This window comes from Lissotriton vulgaris, chromosome 10 (genome assembly GCF_964263255.1).
Source record: "Lissotriton vulgaris chromosome 10, aLisVul1.2, whole genome shotgun sequence".
NCBI classification, from domain to species: Eukaryota; Metazoa; Chordata; class Amphibia; order Caudata; family Salamandridae; genus Lissotriton; species Lissotriton vulgaris.
In genome coordinates, this window is record NC_141698.1 from 759354625 (window position 1) to 759371377 (window position 16753).

At 45.3% G+C, this 16753-nt stretch overlaps 1 protein-coding gene across 12 annotated transcripts in view; it reads right to left on the bottom strand.

Moving 5' to 3' along the window:
• KIAA1217 (KIAA1217 ortholog) overlaps positions 1 to 16753 on the bottom strand; it is a 1418769-nt gene that overhangs the window by 369793 nt on the left and 1032223 nt on the right. Inside the window, exon 1 of one of the 12 annotated variants that reach the window (XM_086941674.1) lies at positions 13646 to 13849. The exons of the other annotated variants lie outside the window; for them this stretch is intronic. The gene's annotated coding sequence lies outside the window, so the exon portion shown is untranslated. Of the gene's footprint in view, positions 1 to 13645; positions 13850 to 16753 lie in introns of those variants that run through there. 12 annotated transcript variants of the gene reach the window in all.

Consider the following 16753-nt stretch of genomic DNA (forward strand, 5'->3'; position numbering starts at 1 on the left):
TCTTAGTCAGTTCCTGCTGTATAATGAAAGGGAACTCAGCTAACGGAGTGAGAACTGGCGGAACAATATAACCAGGTGGGCTGGGACAGTCGAGGGTTATAGTTGCAGCGATTTCTCCCAGAATGTCAGAGATCTTACTCACAAAGAAGTCCTGGAACTTCTGGCAATCTTGTTGGGTGAACTCAGTGCTTTGCTCCTTGTTTGTCCTGAGTTCTGACAGAACCCGAAAGATTTCCTTCTGTGGATTCCTAGCTGCCACTATTCTCTCCTCGAAAAAGGCCGCCTTTCTGGTTTGAATGGCTGATTTGTAGGACGCCAGGGAAGACGTATAGTCTTTCCTAGCAGTGGCGTCATATTTCTTCCGCCACGCACGTTCTTTCCTCCTCACCCCACGTTTCATGTCACGTAGGGAGTCATTATACCAAGGGGCCCCAACTCCCCTGTCCACCTTCTTCACCCTACGAAGGGGTGCCACCAGCTCAATGGCTCTCCCCAATTTGTGGTGGAGGTGTCCGCAAAGGGCATCGACATTAGCGCCCTGCTCCTTTAGTGGCGGAGACTGTTGTAGGAAAATCTTCATTCTCTCTCCATCAAGATTTCTCCATTTCCGGGCCATTTTCCAACCTTCACCCAGCTTGGGCGGATTGCCGTTCAGAGGGATTTTACATTTTATTAACGAGTGATCAGACCAAACGCATGGCAGAATCTCTGTGGCGTCCTGGGCTGGCATAGTAGTCCAGATTAAGTCTAGCATATGTCCCTTCTCATGGGTCGGTCCATTCACCTGCTGAGTAAAATCTAAGGAGGAGGTTGCCTCCTCAATTAATAATGCTTGACCTTCTTTAGGGGATTTCTCCCAGTGGTAGTTAAAATCTCCGACGACAATCAATTTATCGTATCTCGACCGCAAATCCTGCAGCAGTCTAATAAACAGCACAGGGAAGTCCGGCGAAGCCCCAGGCGGGCGGTAGACCACCAGAAACACCACACACGCCGCCCCCTGTCTAAGTTTGACTCCTAGGATCTCTGCGCCCCCCTCTGCGCTGTTCCTTGTGTTTTTGTTCCATGATTTCTCACCCCCACCCACACCCCTGCGCTACTCTGACACTCTCTGAGTACACCTGTTCACTATCCTGACAGCGTAGTGTGAGCATTAGGGCCGACGCCCGGTGGAGCAGCTTGGTTCAGCTATTGGCCGGACATTGGGCACAGTTTCTCCCCGTCTCCCTGTATCTCCATTCCCTACCCCTCCCATGACGATTTTTCTGTAACTCTACCCTTTTTCTTTGGTTACTTATATCTAAGAAGGATTATTCAGAACTGTGTTTTAGGTGTAATATGGATCTATGAGTGCACAAGTGGTTGTTTTGGATCGAATCCTGTTGATGTTTCCCAGTCAATTCAAATTAACTTTATTCGGCACACTGCCACAAAAGTTTCAACATACATATTTAAAACACATTTTTATTTAAAAAAGATAAAATTTCCTTTACAAGCTAAAATCATAATTATACATAGGTGTAATAATGCCCATTGAATTTCGAACCCATTTGAAATAATAAATGCAAATCATTTCATCTCACAACACCAGAGTTCTGGGAGCGTCTGTTAATGTGGGTGCCATTAGACTAAACTACGCCGTTGCTGTGTAATCAGCAAACATTTACCAGACGATTGCGCCTCCAAACGGCACCTGGACCGGAGCAGACTCGCTCAAATTGTGCAACTGAGCGGGGCCACATAATCAATGAGCGCCCCCACCCCGGGAGACTGTGTTGGAGGAGCGGCGAGACCCTGAGCCCCCCCACCCCCCCACCTTCAACCTCGATGGGTGCCTGCTATTTTGACCATGACCATGAGTAGCTGCACGGAGACGCTGCAGAGTGAAATTAGTGCTGGACCCTCCACTCGCTGAACGTCCCATCAGGTGGACGTTCCCTAGAGACGAGGGTTTGTAGCCCCACAAGTCCATAGCGCTGTGCGGCTTTTGCCCTCACATGCGTTGGGCCAGGAGGAGACTAACTTTGGCTGCATCCGAGCCCTGAACGTGATCCACAGTCGGCCCTGTGTCCTTAAGGTTGTGGCGAAGACTATTGCACCGCTCCTCAAATCTAACAGGTGGGAGGGTGCATGGGGGCTTGGGGAGGTGGAGTGAGCCCCCCCTGGGATTAATATTGAAACATCGCCGTTAAGCCCACAAGGTATGTCGGTAAATGGGGGGGCCCCCATGGGATTCCACGAGCCTGCCTGGCCCCAAGATCGCGGCGAAACATAAGGCCCCTTCGGCTGCTGAATCCAAGTGAAAGTGTGTGATCGGCCAGGAAGGGGTAGGGATCTCTACAATCCTCTGGTAAAGTGCTCTGCTACCTCTGGGTCCAGCCAGCGTTATTATCTGTGGAACTCTGATGATGCCCCATGGGCAGAAACCAAAACTGTTTGTACTTCCCTCGGAGACCGATTACCCATGGCCGCTGCCCGGTGGAGCGGTCCTAAGCAGCTACAGAGAAGTCTGGACCCATGGGCTGTCACCTACCCAGCCGGACTCTGGACATTGCTATTCATAGATCTTCTTGGTTTATCTGTCATTCACACTGACTGCTTGGTTCCCCCTGATGGACTTTCCCCCTCCTACCTACCCTGACTATCAGCACTGCTCTCTCCTGTTTTCCTTTCCCTCTCTCTGTTCCACTACACACTAACAATGCATACTACTGTGCTGTTGTGGTTTCATCAGATGTCCTTTTATGCTATTCGCTAGTTATTCTTGTCGCTGTTCCTTGTGTTTTTGTTCCATGATTTCTCACCCCCACCCACACCCCTGCGCTACTCTGACACTCTCTGAGTACACCTGTTCACTATCCTGACAGCGTAGTGTGAGCATTAGGGCCGACGCCCGGTGGAGCAGCTTGGTTCAGCTATTGGCCGGACATTGGGCACAGTTTCTCCCCGTCTCCCTGTATCTCCATTCCCTACCCCTCCCATGACGATTTTTCTGTAACTCTACCCTTTTTCTTTGGTTACTTAGTTTTGATTGCTTTTAACAAATGTAAAATATTAACCTGTAACTCTGATCCTCATTGTGTAACCTATGAAAATGTGTAGCTTGCAACTCGCTGTTCCTTATGTAAAACGCTCTGATACCCACGGGTCTAGCCAGTGCTATATAAAACTCAAGATAAATAAATAAATCTCCCCACCCAATTACTGCACTTCAAATCGTTTCCTAATGCCCATTGCTGTTTTAATGTAGTTTACACAGCAGTGCAAATAACAGGATTGATCAGTGATTGCAAATATCGGTGCCCTTCAATATATGGGCGAATATTCATTAGCAAGGGTACCAGAAATCTACTCCTTGGTTCTTTATAAAGTGCACAAAAAAGAATAAAGTGCAAGGTTATCTGGGTAGTACTATTGTCCATCCACCCAGAATGTTTAGGGAACGCTTCCAAAAAGTGCAAAGTGCTAAGGCGGGTTCTTGTTAAAAGAAAACGCACCTGGCTGTTCGTGGTAAAGGATGGGTAATATTGCTGTTTGGGCATAAAAGGGCAGCTAGGGCTGGGTACCTCAAGTTGTGACTGATGCAAATTTTCCCAGACACTATACTCCTCTTTAATTATACCCTTCGCATTTGTGGGGATACTCGACGGGGTGTCAAAGTACTCACCCAACCCAATCTGATAACCTATCCCTCACAAACCGAAGCCAGGGGATCTTCACAGACTTATCCAATTTAATACGGTCTTCGATGATCTCCCTGGAAAACTGTAACTCTTCTGAGACAACATTTTGGCCCACAAGAGCAAGGGGGCAGCGCCGATGCGATCTTCTATGTATTCCATCCCCACTTCTCGATGAGAAAATGAGGTGGCAGAGCTGCTTGAAATCATCAACAGACGTTTTATAAACGTATTCTCTACCACTAGTAGCAAGCGACTTCTTTGATAGCCCCACACACCCGCACCATACGATGCAACCGACATGCATTTCGCATTGTATAACAAGCTCGGATACTGGCTTGTGGCCTAACTTACAGGCAAACCTAAAGAGCCCCTCCGCTACTCTACTGTTTGCAGTGCCTTAGCCATGATCAGGGAACCCCATTTCATATCCTTGCTAAATATGTTCCCCAGGTATGTAAACAGTGCCACCCTTTCAATGGACTTACCCCTTACATTAAAACTTCTAGTTGTAGTCTTTTTTGGACCGCATACCAGTATGTAAGACTTTGAGAAATTAACCCTCAAGTCTAATGCTGCCATAAAATGTGCAAGGCCTCCAGGGAGGTTTGGAGGCTATTGGCCATCAAGGCCATGAGCACAGTATCGTCCGCATATGAAAGCAGCAGAACTGGCTGATCTTTAATGCGAGGAAAATCTATTTTCTTGCGGAATAAACAAACGCTTCCAAGCCATTTGTATATATAAAAAAAAGAAAAGGAGCTGAAATGCACCACAGCAGAACTCCTTCGGTTGAGGCAATAGGCTTCGTCCTATTCCTGTGTGGTCCGAATCTTATGGAAACAGATGTATTAGTATGTAGCCTTTTTAGGAGCAGGATAAGTGCACTTTCAAAGCCCATTTCTGTCATTAGTGCCCACAATTTCCCCCTGTTCACAGTATCAAATGCACAGGACAAGTCCATGAAGGTATGGTGGATAGAGCCACTCTTTGCCTTCATGGAGAAGTGTGGCTCAATGGTTAGAGCGGCAGACCCTGATGCAGAGGTCTAGCCCGGGACCAGGGTTCAATTCCCTGCCTCAGCGGGTCTTGGGCTCAAAAATTCCACGGACCTGAAATTCTCGCCTCAGTGCCTATTCCAATCATGGAGTCCCACTCTGCAACTCTGGGCAATAGTTTGCTTAATCTCCACAACGGCCCCCACAACGCTAAGGATGCCTGGCCTCCACCTTGGGGGTGCCCAGGAGTGGACGCCTCACAGGGAAAGCCAGGATGGGTTCCACAGCGGTATTCCTACAAGCGCCTTGAGACCCTTGCGGGTGAGTAGTGCGCTATACAAGTATCAATTTACATGTACTTGCACATGATCAGGGACAAATGTAGGCACTGCTCTGTTATTTCCATCCCACTCTGGAAGCCATACTGCATTTTTTAGATAATCCCCTCGCTAGTTCTATTTCCCAGTCAGTATTTCATTATACTGGGGACAAGGGGTGATGAGGGATTACAGACTATTGCCATGGTAGCCAACTGCCTGTCCTGGAATGATGTACTAACCTAAAGAGTCATGGCAGGAGTTGGCAACTCTGGGATTCTGTTGAAGAGATGGATGAGGTAGCTATGGGATGGGGAGATAAAGTGGATAGAGGCTTTGGTCACCTTTAGATCAATTGAAATTAATGCGGAGTTAAAGTCGGACATGCTTTGTAGTTAGACTGGGTAGGAGTGTTCTTGATTTTCCTCTCATCAGATAATTTTGTTGTAGATGAAAACCCGAAGCAGATTGCAATGTTCTTGTGAAGATGGTGGCTCGAGGTATGTGTACTTTAGGTTTTTTTAAGGGTGAAGCAGATTTGAAGAGGCATTCTGATTAGTTTTCTGCTGTTTCCATCTGTTTTGCATGAAAGGTTTTGTTAGAGTGAGTTATTACCAAGAGAAAGGCACTGCCACAGGGACTTGGCTGGTTGATAATGAAGACTCTGTTGCATAAAACAGGAATAGGAAGGTGTGAGAATTTTCTACGTCAAAACATTAAATAATCACCAAAACTACTTTTCAGATCGACATGATGTCATTATTCATTTTAGATCCCAGATTACATACTGCTGAAATGGGACTATGGAAGTTCTAATCAGGATATGACCCAGAAATATTTTGTTCCGGGTTTTCCCTCTCATCTACAATTATCATATTGGTATTATCTGTATTCAGTTTGCGTTTGTTCTACACACCCAGGCCAAGATGTAGGTAACAGCAAATTACCGAATGGTAAATACCGAATTTTACAGATTCGGTATTTACTATTCGGTAATTGCTATGTAGGTAAAAAAAACGAATCGGTATGTTTTTTGGCCCCTACATCTCCATTTGCAAATACCGGTCGGTAACGGCCGAAATCGGCCGTTACCGACCGGTATTTGCCGAACCTACATCTGGCCCCCAGTTATTAATGGACCTGATGGAGTCACAGAGTGAGAAGCAAAGAACCATAGTTCCCCATGCAATATAAAAATCGAAACCACAAGATCTGGTCAGTGGACTAAAGGACAGACGCAATGACTGCATTAAATGGGAGTAGGTGTAAAGCCCTGACTATCTATGTCCTGTGAACACGGTGAGATGGCCAATTAGAATGCTATGGTTGACCATGTTACACGGGGCAAATGATGCCAAAAGGGTGCCAGTACAGTCACTGCTGCCATTAATTATAGTAAAATAGCAAGAACCGAGCTCAGCAAAGACCATATGCTTCTGGCTAGGCAACACCCACCAGGTCTGTTGAGTCGATTACTGCTGAAATGTCTATGACCAGATTGCTCACTGCCCAGCCCATGATTATGGAAACTTGCCGATAGGAGACTGGTCTAAATCTAGAATGGTTATAGGAGTTTAGAGAGGTATAGAATAGTGGGAAATTAAGTAATTTAAACTCCAAGGAATTATGAATATTTGAAAAACTGAGAAAAATATAATTTTCATACAGCCTACCTCATATGAAATCTCATTTGAAAGTCTGTATTCTTAGTCAAATGTATTGATCGTGTGCAGTGTTTTTATATTGTGGTGGACTGTTGCTGCACAATACAGGGAGGTGATACGGAATACAACTGCTCCATTTGGGCCAAGTAGATCAACCCCCGTCTGCAAAGAGTGACCAATCACCATACGAAGCACTGGACAGACGTATGGGGCTCGGTTGTGTACAACTTCAGTACTGGAAGGGAGAGTCAGAGGAGTAAGAGACCAACAGAATACTGAATGATTTGCTCAAGATCAGCTTCATTAGCATATCCTCCAAGAGTGCTGTAATGCATACAGAATCTCAAAGGGTGATGTTACCAACCCATTACCAGCCATCTTTAAGGTGAGGGGTCTCTGCTAGCTACCTGCAAATTAATGTGTTAATATTTTACTAACTGTGTCACTAAACAAGAAGTGCCACAGCCAATAGGTCTGGTGTTGGCTTCCCACCTTGTGGCTTTTTAAATACTTTTTTTGGCCTTTTTTGGGGGGGAAACTACAAGGAGCTCATCAATTAGAGAAAACACACAATGTCAAAAAGAAAAAAACATGTTTTTAGTCTCAAAAAGCACACATTGCCAGGTTAGCTCCTGGCATTAATGGGAAATTTCATTTGTGTGAGCGCGCATGTGCTCTTCTGAAAGTTCAGAATGCTACCACTAACCCTTAAGTTAGCGAGTGGCTGAAGTGGACTGTCCCATGCTATAGTGGGTGGAAGAAAAATGTGAATGAAAATTACAGACCAATAGATGAGGAGGGCTCACTGGAAGCCCCTATAAGAATGTGTGTATATCTAAGTATGTTCAGCCAGACCCTGCCCCTAATCTGAAATGGGTGGCCAACTCCCTCTCCACCCACTGAATCCCACCCCATATTTTTGGGGTAACTCATTTTCTCCATCCTGCCCGATAGCAGTGACCCGCCATTTGTTTTATTTTTTGCCCAGCGAGGGACCAGGGCCTCTCTTGGAACCCTCCACAATGGCTAGAGGTATCGCTACCCAGCCCCCTAATATGCTTATTTTTTTTAACTACTTCAGGACAGGAGACCAAGTCCCTGTGACCTGTAGTAGCCACCATAAGATTTCTGTTCATGTTAGCTAATCAGAGCGCTCACTCCAAAAAATTCCACTAAGCCAATCAGAAGATGGAATTTTTAATTTAATTTATTTCAGTCGAACTGTCACTATACATGTTGACCCTTAACTAAAGGATTTACACCAAATCACAAAAGCATGCTTTCTTGCTAAAGAACTAGCTTTCTGCTAAATTTGATGTAATTCCCTTCAGCTGTTTTTGGCTATCGCGCTGTCTAACTTTCCTATGGAAATTGCGTTTTGGGAATCCCTTTTTCCTCGACCCCTGCTTGACAGATCACCCTGAAACTTTCCAGGAATAAGCTAAGGTGGTTGGACATTTTTTTGGGAAAGTTTCATGAAGATTTGTCAAACTGTGCCAAAATTATTAACAAAACAAAACACACTCTTCCTATGGAAAGCCTGGCCTACGTATAACGTATATATAAAAACACTGGAAATAAACAAAGGTTAAAGAGATGTTAATATTAGGTAAAACATAACATTTTAAACTTTTTTTAAAAACACTGAAAGTCACCAGCTATGGTTATCTCACATAACGGTAACTCATGCCCTAAAGTAACTATAACTCAGGCCCTGTCATGCACAGTGCTGTGATCAATGATATAATATTAGAACGCATTAGGGATGTTAGCAATGCAGTCATTGAACATGTCATGAGCGAAGTAATATGTGAAAGTATAAGCAGTGCGTGGCGAGTGTGCGAGTTATATTTACTTTTGGGCACAAGTTATAGGTATTTGTGAGGACTAAAACTGAGAAATTTCAATTTTTTTTAAAGTTTAACCCCTCCCCTGCTGATGACGGAACAGCTCCGTCATCAGCTACAGTTGGGCTGTGCTGATGACGGAGCGGTTCCGTCATGGCCCAGCCGCCGCGCCTGCGCGGCGCTGATTTCGCGCCTGCGCGGGCGTTCTAATGAGCGGGGCGGGTCATGACGGAACCGCTCCGTCACCAGCATAGCTCAACCGCAGCTGGTGACGGAGCGGTTCTGTCACCAGCATGCGGCCGCCACGCGGCCGCCCCGCCCCTTTAGCGCTGCGGCGGAATAGCCGCCGCAGCGAAGGAGTTAAAATAACCCTGGGCAAAGCACTACGCTACGCTTACGTAGTTTCCGCTACTTCGCACTACGCGAATTGCACATAGCACAGTGCAAACACGCGTAGCGTAGTGCAGCAGCATTTTTTGCTTGCTCGCGGTCCTCAACGTCAAGTTGGCAACCGTGAGCAAGCAAAATGACATCCCGGCGAGACTTTTTCCTCATTCGCGATCAGCAACATCAAGTTGCCGATCGTGAGCGTGGAAAATAAATCTCCCGGCGAGATTCTCAACGCGGGGAGGTCAGGTTTCTCATTGTGAGTGGTCGCGTATACTCGCGACCGCTCGTGATGAGAAACTACCAGTCCACGTTGAGAAAGCTGCCGCTCGAGTAAAAATCTCCTTGAGCGGCAGAAGACTACAGCTCGCACTAGGCAAGATGCCGTTTTCAATGATTGCACAGTGCCGGATGCTTGTCCGCACTGTGCAATCATTGAAAACGGCATCTTGCACAGTGCGAACAGGCTACTACACTGTTTGCGTAGTGCTACGCATAGCTCGCGTAGTGCGAAGTGCACTTCGCGTAGCTACGCATAGCGCTACTTCGCAAACTACGCCCAGGGTTAGTTCAAAATGGTCAGATTCACCAAATTATAATATCACTTTAACCTTGGATTATTTTTCTGTGAATTTTTAAGGTTTTTTTTTTTCCTCGGAAACTGAACTATAACTGTTACTTTAACAGTTAAGTAAGTCAGACCTACTGGCTTTGTCAAAGGATCAGAGCACCAAAATATATAAGGCATGCCTATTGGCTTTATCAGGAGATAACGACATCAACATATATGAAGCAGACCTATAGACTGTCAAAAAGTCAGCAACAACTATAATCAAATGTATATTTTATAAATACACACATTGCAATGTTATATAATCGTAATTATCACAAATTATTTTCAAAAGAAATTCTTTAAAAAAAATTTTACATGACTTCAAGTCATTTTTTTTATTTTTTAAAGATTTTTCAGCCCATTAAGTGCAGCCGAAGAACCAACCACAAGGTTTCCCAGCACTCCAGCTGAACAGCATACAGCTCCAACTCGGAGTGCTTTGAACATAATGGTAAGCGCTCCTGGGATCATGGATTTAATGACCATGAGATTTACTGTGTTTTTGTAATATTGCTGAGGGTTGTTATGCTGACCTACAGCCCACCCTCAACATTAAATGCTTGGTGGTGCCCTTTCTAGGGGCACCACCAGGACCAAAAAATTAAATCAATCAAAAGCTGTCGCAGGGCATTAATGGATGATCCTTGGCAGTTCCAGTTAATAATAAATAACCAGCTACGGATGTACGTTGTTACAACGCATGCTTTTAGCACGCATGCTGTAACAACGCGGTTTTTATAACGCATAATACAAAGGGGTGTTGGATAGTGAATATTTTAATTTACTATTCCAACACCAGTCCCCGTTGACACTAGGGAAGGTGTTGGATAGTAAATTAAAAGTATTCCCTATCCTTGAGCGCCCCCCAGAGTCATGCGTTGTAATAGAATGCGATTTAAAAACCGCGTTGTAATAGCACTGCGTGCTAAAAGTTGCATCGTAAACAACGTTCCCCCCAGCTACGGATGCTCATGTATTCATCTTTCCTCTTTTTGTATTTAATTAATTTTGTGGGTGTCATGGTTCCACCTGGGAAGCCAAATGCTTTTCTGTTGGGGCTCCCAGGAGCTGGCCACATTTTTCCTTTTTTTTTAAAAATAAGTTAACTGGGTGCCCTTGTATCACCCGGGGCACCTACAACTTTTAAAAACATTGGGTGCAGCAGAGTTAGTCCCATTGGCCACACAGCCCTGCTGGCTCCTCAGCCTGCAGCCATACGGGGTGCGGTGGGAGCCAACTTAGCTCCTACCTGGCAGAAGCAGCTTTAGTTTGTGCTCCTGCAGGACAGGAACAATTCTGTGTTTGCCTGTGTGCAAGACTGCAGGCAGGGAGGAAGATTTGGGCTCCCAACCAGCGGGAGCATTTATTTTACTCCCGCCGAGTGGGAGCACTGAAGTCTTCCCTGTGCATGCAGGCAGAGAACAGTGTGCCAGGGAGGAGGTCCCCAGGACACCATCACTGAGCCATACCAAGCCCCATGCACCCCTTCCTAAAATAACATTCAGCGGGCTTCTGGAAATGGGGTCCCCGAGGCCGTACCCTGGTTTGGTTAGGGGGGACGCACTCACCTCCCCATTAAAATAAATTCGGCTTTGGGCGATGGGGTCCCTGTGACCCTAAATGGCTTGCACACCCCCTCCCAGTAAAGACAATATCGGCCCCGGAGGATGGGGTACCCCTGGGGCCTTGGAATGGTTTGGGGCGGAGGGCTGCATGGACCCTCCCATTCATTTATGGCGTCGAACCCTCAGGCCCTGCCCATCCCGAGGGGGATTTATATTTCCCAAAAGGGCCCCCAGTCACTGATTTTGACTGTGAGAGTGGACCATTTTAGGATGATAGTCTATGGGACTTTCAATTGCCAGATATACTCTCAAGGTCATGGATAATCCATAAAAGGAATCTATTAAGAGTGCTTCACGATAACCAAGAGTTTTGGTAAAACTGGAAAATGTATTGGATGTAAGATTACCAGGGAACATTCTTCCAAGCCAGGGCCACAATACTCTAAGGGGAAGAAGGATGCACATTGTGAACTGGCATCACGGTGTATTATTACCAGATATTAAAACATGAACATAGTAACTGAATGGTTATACATACAACAAAGACACTGGGGTGATTTGTAGGTCTGGCTTCACAGCACAGCTGTCTGCAATACCTATTGTTACCAATATTTTAAAACACACATAAAGTTGTAGTTGACACCACCAGAGAACTATCATGCTCTCGCCTCATGGTATTGGTGGTTAGGTGCATCAGTCCGCCTCCAATAGAGTGCATGCATTACAATGCACAATGAACTATTTTGCAGCTTAAAAGAATAATGAATCGACAAATATTACATTATTTAGCTAATAGGTGCACTGTAGACAGAAATTAATTCAGAAATCAACAATGACCCATGTGTGGAAGCGGGAAATAAGGATGCCAACCCAAAATACAAATTTCACTATTCATGAAACAGAGATGAAATATTCCAGCTTGTCTGTGCACAAAATTCAGTTGCACTGACAGGGAGGCCATAAAAAAACAAGGGAACGTTCACATTTTATCCACTTAGTTAACTGCAAAACATCAAAAAAGTACCAGATTCTTAAAATAGCCGCCTTGTAATCCTTCACAGCGTGCGACATATATGATTATATGATGTGTCTGCCAAAGCATGCAGTTATCTCATCACAGTGCTGCGGTCAACCGAGTTCTAGGCCCCAGACTAAGCCCTGGAAAGCTTACACTGGGGTTTCTTCGGCCAGATGCATGTTTTTGTAATAACACTTGGGTGTGGTGGTGCCAGGGACGTGCAATGTGCAGAATAAAGAGTATTGTGCTGCAAAAGCCCCATGCCCTTTGAGCCGCTGCTGGGAAGCCTATTTTTAGGCAGTATTTTGAAACCAAAGTAAATAGAGGCGCTGATGCACCCTGGGTGGTAGTGTAACTGGTGGTAGAGTCAGATGCGGGAAAGCATGGGGGTGGGAAAGGGTGCGCGCGCGTGTAAACACTGTCTTGCCCCCCACTTTGCAACTTTTAAAACACTGGATCAATAGTTCACCAGCTGGGCATAAGTATTCTTAACGGACTAATCAATGTCCTGGAAACTTATGTACTTTAGCAAAGGTAGGGAGACAGTTACTTAACAGGCCATTTACAACGGAAGTGACGATCGAGGCTTAAAAAGTGTGCTTGTCATCTCCCCTATTGTCTTGGCTGCGGGGGCAGCGTCCCAATTTAAGACTACGGGGGAGTGAAATTGCACTTTTTTTTAAATTGCAAAATTCAATAAAATGCTCCCAAGTTCCCGCTTTTAGAGCACAATGTGGCTTGTCGGTATCTACTGTGACTTTTTTCAAGCGAGTGCACACTTTGCTAAAAAATATATAAATATATCTCACAAGATAGCCGCAATAGACAGGTTCCAGGGGGAAATGTCTCTTGACAAATTAAAATTTCGCCCTGGCCTACTTAAGACTACAAAAGACGTCCCTCGTGCAATTTGCCTCACTGTTAAAAAAAAAATCTAATGCAGGGAACAGCTTTTTATGATCAACCACAAAGAAGGAACAACATGACCTCTGGACTCCACTACAGAGAACCGAAGGTCTCAAAAGCTGAGCCCGAGCATGATCTGCATTAGTAAAAATATGGAATGTGTTAGTTATGAGGAGCCCCACCTGTACAGGATGTTTCCCTAACAAATTCCCCAGTTTAGGTCACTGCGCCATGACACCCTCGCACCCACCTCCAGCTGCGCTCACAAAAACGAGAGCACGCAAAACACATTCCCGGCATGTTTTCTTTTCTTTGCAGCACGCTAGCACGTTCTGTCTTTCTGTTGTTATCATTCTTGTGACAGACAACAGAGTGCACACATCTTATGCGCGTCATGCTTCTGACTGTGGGACATCCACAGACGCACCTATGCACTCGCAGACTCACACACACAGCTGGCGTCTGAATCACTGACGCCGAAGACCCTGCCATTCCAGAGCAGACAGACACATAATCACGCACACACATGAATGCTGCAGTAATTCAGCTATGGAACACTTCACTCAGAAATCAATATATACTTTTTAAAACCCTCTGGAAGCAGACAAAGCGGTCTGTCCTGAAAACATCTTTAAATCTCCTAAACTCACCTTGCATTTTATAGAGAAATAGCCTCTTGGCGGAAAACTACCACAGCTTTTCGGACATTTCGTGGTACCACTTCAAACCCAACAAGCCTCTGTGCAGCAGCGCTGCTCCGCACATCTGTAGAAAGCGTCACCCCGCGGTGCGTGGCTGCGATGGTGTGAGCTGGAGAATGCAGCGTCTCGCCCTGTATCCTCGCTCCCTCTCTCGCCCGAGCGCGCCGCGGGAGCGTGCATGTGCCTGCAGGAGCAGCGCCGCCTCTATTTAAAGTTACATCTGAGCAGGAAGGCATTCCCTGTTCCGGAAACCGGTACAACCAAAACCAGTGCTGAGCTAATGAGAAATGCGTCTTCCATGTGTTCGGCTTGGCAGGCATCGCGAGCCCGGCTCGGAAGCACGTGATGTTTATAAATACAACATACATGGCTGGTGTTTTTCTAACCTCTCAATGACAAAGAAAGTGCAAGAAAACACACAGCCTGCAAGCTCACATTTTTAAAGTGCTGCCAACCTAAAGCACAGGCAATTAGTTGTGTTCCAAGAACTCTTCGCAGAACTCTCAGGCTTCTGAGGTCCGTGTTTAAGTATTTTATGCTATCCGGCTTTTTTGTTGCATTCCAGTGCTTGCAGTACTGAACGTTTAATGGGGATATCAGGCCTACAAGTACCAGAATGAAAAGTAGTCTTGACTTTATAATGTAAGAAAGAGAACTACAAGTACCAGAATGCAAAGTAGTCCTCAATGTATAATTGCACAAACAGGGCTACAGGTATCAGAATGTGAAATAGTTCCTAATTTATAATGTAGCAAACAGAACGACAGGCACCAGAAGCAAAGTAGTCCTGAATTTATAATGGACGAACAGGATGAACAACTGTATGCAAAATAGTCCTGAATTTTAAATAGAATAAACAGGACTACAAGAAGCAAACTGGCCCTAAATGTATAACTAGACAACAGGCAAACAACTACTCAAATGCAAACTAATTCTCAATTTACAATTTAAAACACGCCTTGGCAAAACCAGTAAGTCTCGTCAATGGGAGATCTATTGACTTTTTTGGAGTTGAGTGGCATTGTGTGGCGCCGAGTGGAGTGGCATTGTGTGCAGCGGAGTGACACGGTGGGGGGGGGTGGGGGGGGGGAGGGTAAGGGGGGGGGCATGGAGTGGCTCTTTGTAGAGTGGAGTAGAGTAGCATTGTATGGGGTGGAGTATAGTGACTGTGCGCAGTGGTGTGGCATTGTATGGCACAGGGTGGATTGGCATTGCGTAGCGTGGAGTGGGATTGTGTAGCATGAAGTAGAGTGGGATAGAGTGGAGTGGGATGGCACAAAGTGATTTAATGCCTTGTCAAGGGTAGTAAGTGCTATAGAAATAAAATTGCCATTGAGTGGAGTGAAGTGGCATTGAGTGGAGACGAAGTGTGTGGAGTGGAGTTGCACTGTGTGGCATGGAGTGGAATGGCACTGAATGGAGTGGCATTCTGTGGTGTGGAGAGGCACTGTGTGGAGTGGAGTGATATTTAAAAGGAGTGGAGTGGCACTGAGTGGAGTGGCACTGAGTGATGTGGAGTGACATTGTTTGGTGTGGAGTGGTATGGCAATGTGCGGAGTGGTATTTGTGGACTGGGGTGGGGTTGTGTGGATTGACATTGTGTGCTGTGGAGTGGCATTGTGCGGCATGGAGTGGCATTATATGGCATGCATTGACATTGTGTGGCATGGAGTGACACTATAATGAATGGAGGGGCATTATGTGGGCTGGAATTGAGTGGAGTGGCATAGAGTGGAATTGTGTTGCATGGAGTGCAATTGTGTGGCATTGAGTGCAAGTGGTGTGTGCCATGGAGTGGATTTAATTGTGTGGCATGGAGTGGCGTGGAATGGTGAGGCTTGGAGTGTAATTCTATGAGTGGGAGTGGAATTGTGTAGCATTGAGAGGAATTGTGTGGCATGTAATTGAATTGTGTGACATACAATATAATTGCGAGGTGTGGAATTGTGTTGTGTGGAATTGTGTAGTGTGGAGTGTGTGTGAATTAAGGGTGAATAGTGTGGCTTGGAATCCAATTGGGTGGCGTGGACTGAGTTAAACTGTATGGAGTGAAGTGGAACTGTGTGACATATGGTGGAGTAAAATGTAATAGTGTGGAATTGTGTGGCATAGCATTGTGGGGTGTGGAATGGAGTGAAATTATTTAGTGTGGTGTGGAATTGTGTGGAGCGGAGTGGAATTGGAGTGGAACTGTGTGGTGTGAAGTGGAATTGGTTGAAGTGGAATTGTGTGGAGTGGAAGTATATTGTGTGGAGTAGTGTGAAATTGTGTGGAGGAGAATTGTGCAGCGTGGAGTGGAATTGTGCGTAATACTTGCTCTAATCCCACTCTTGCAAGTGGCACAAATTATTCAAATTGGATGTGTTCTTTATTCACTTTACCTGGTGATGCCTTTGTGTTCCAAATTTTACAGCCAACAAAAAAACCCACGTGACAGCTTCATCTGTACCCAGCATAGGTTCGAGCCATACAATAATTTAGAGACAATCATTGTCTGGTCCTAATCTACCACGATTCTACACACTTTGCTCCTTGGATAATATAGTTTTCAGTTTTATTTTAAATCCGTTCTAAAGGTTTTCCAGAATTCTCCTACACATTGAAAGTTTAGGAAGAAAGCAATTTAATTTCATAAGAAATAACATAGTTTTATTTTAAAGATATCTATCATTATCTATAATTTTTGTCGTCTCTTACTGTGTTTGGATGAGGAAAATTCGCATTTTCTCCAATTAGAACAAAAAGATTCAATCAAGTGACTCCTCTTTCATAGGAATATCTTGGGCAAGCAGGTATCTCTATTCAGCTCTGTGGCACAATGGAAAGAGGACTGTACATCTAGGCTGTAGAGGGATTCAAATGTTGTGAGTTTAAGTTCCACAAGTGTCATTTTTAAAAATAAAGTCTTACAATAAAAAACAAAATGAGTGGTGCATTTATTGATGTATGTATTTCAGTGCTTAATTTGTGAAAAACATAAGTGCCGTGGCTCTCGTCAGGAAGGCCACTGTAGCTTGCACCACCCATTCCTCCTGCTATGCGGCCAATGACAGTAAC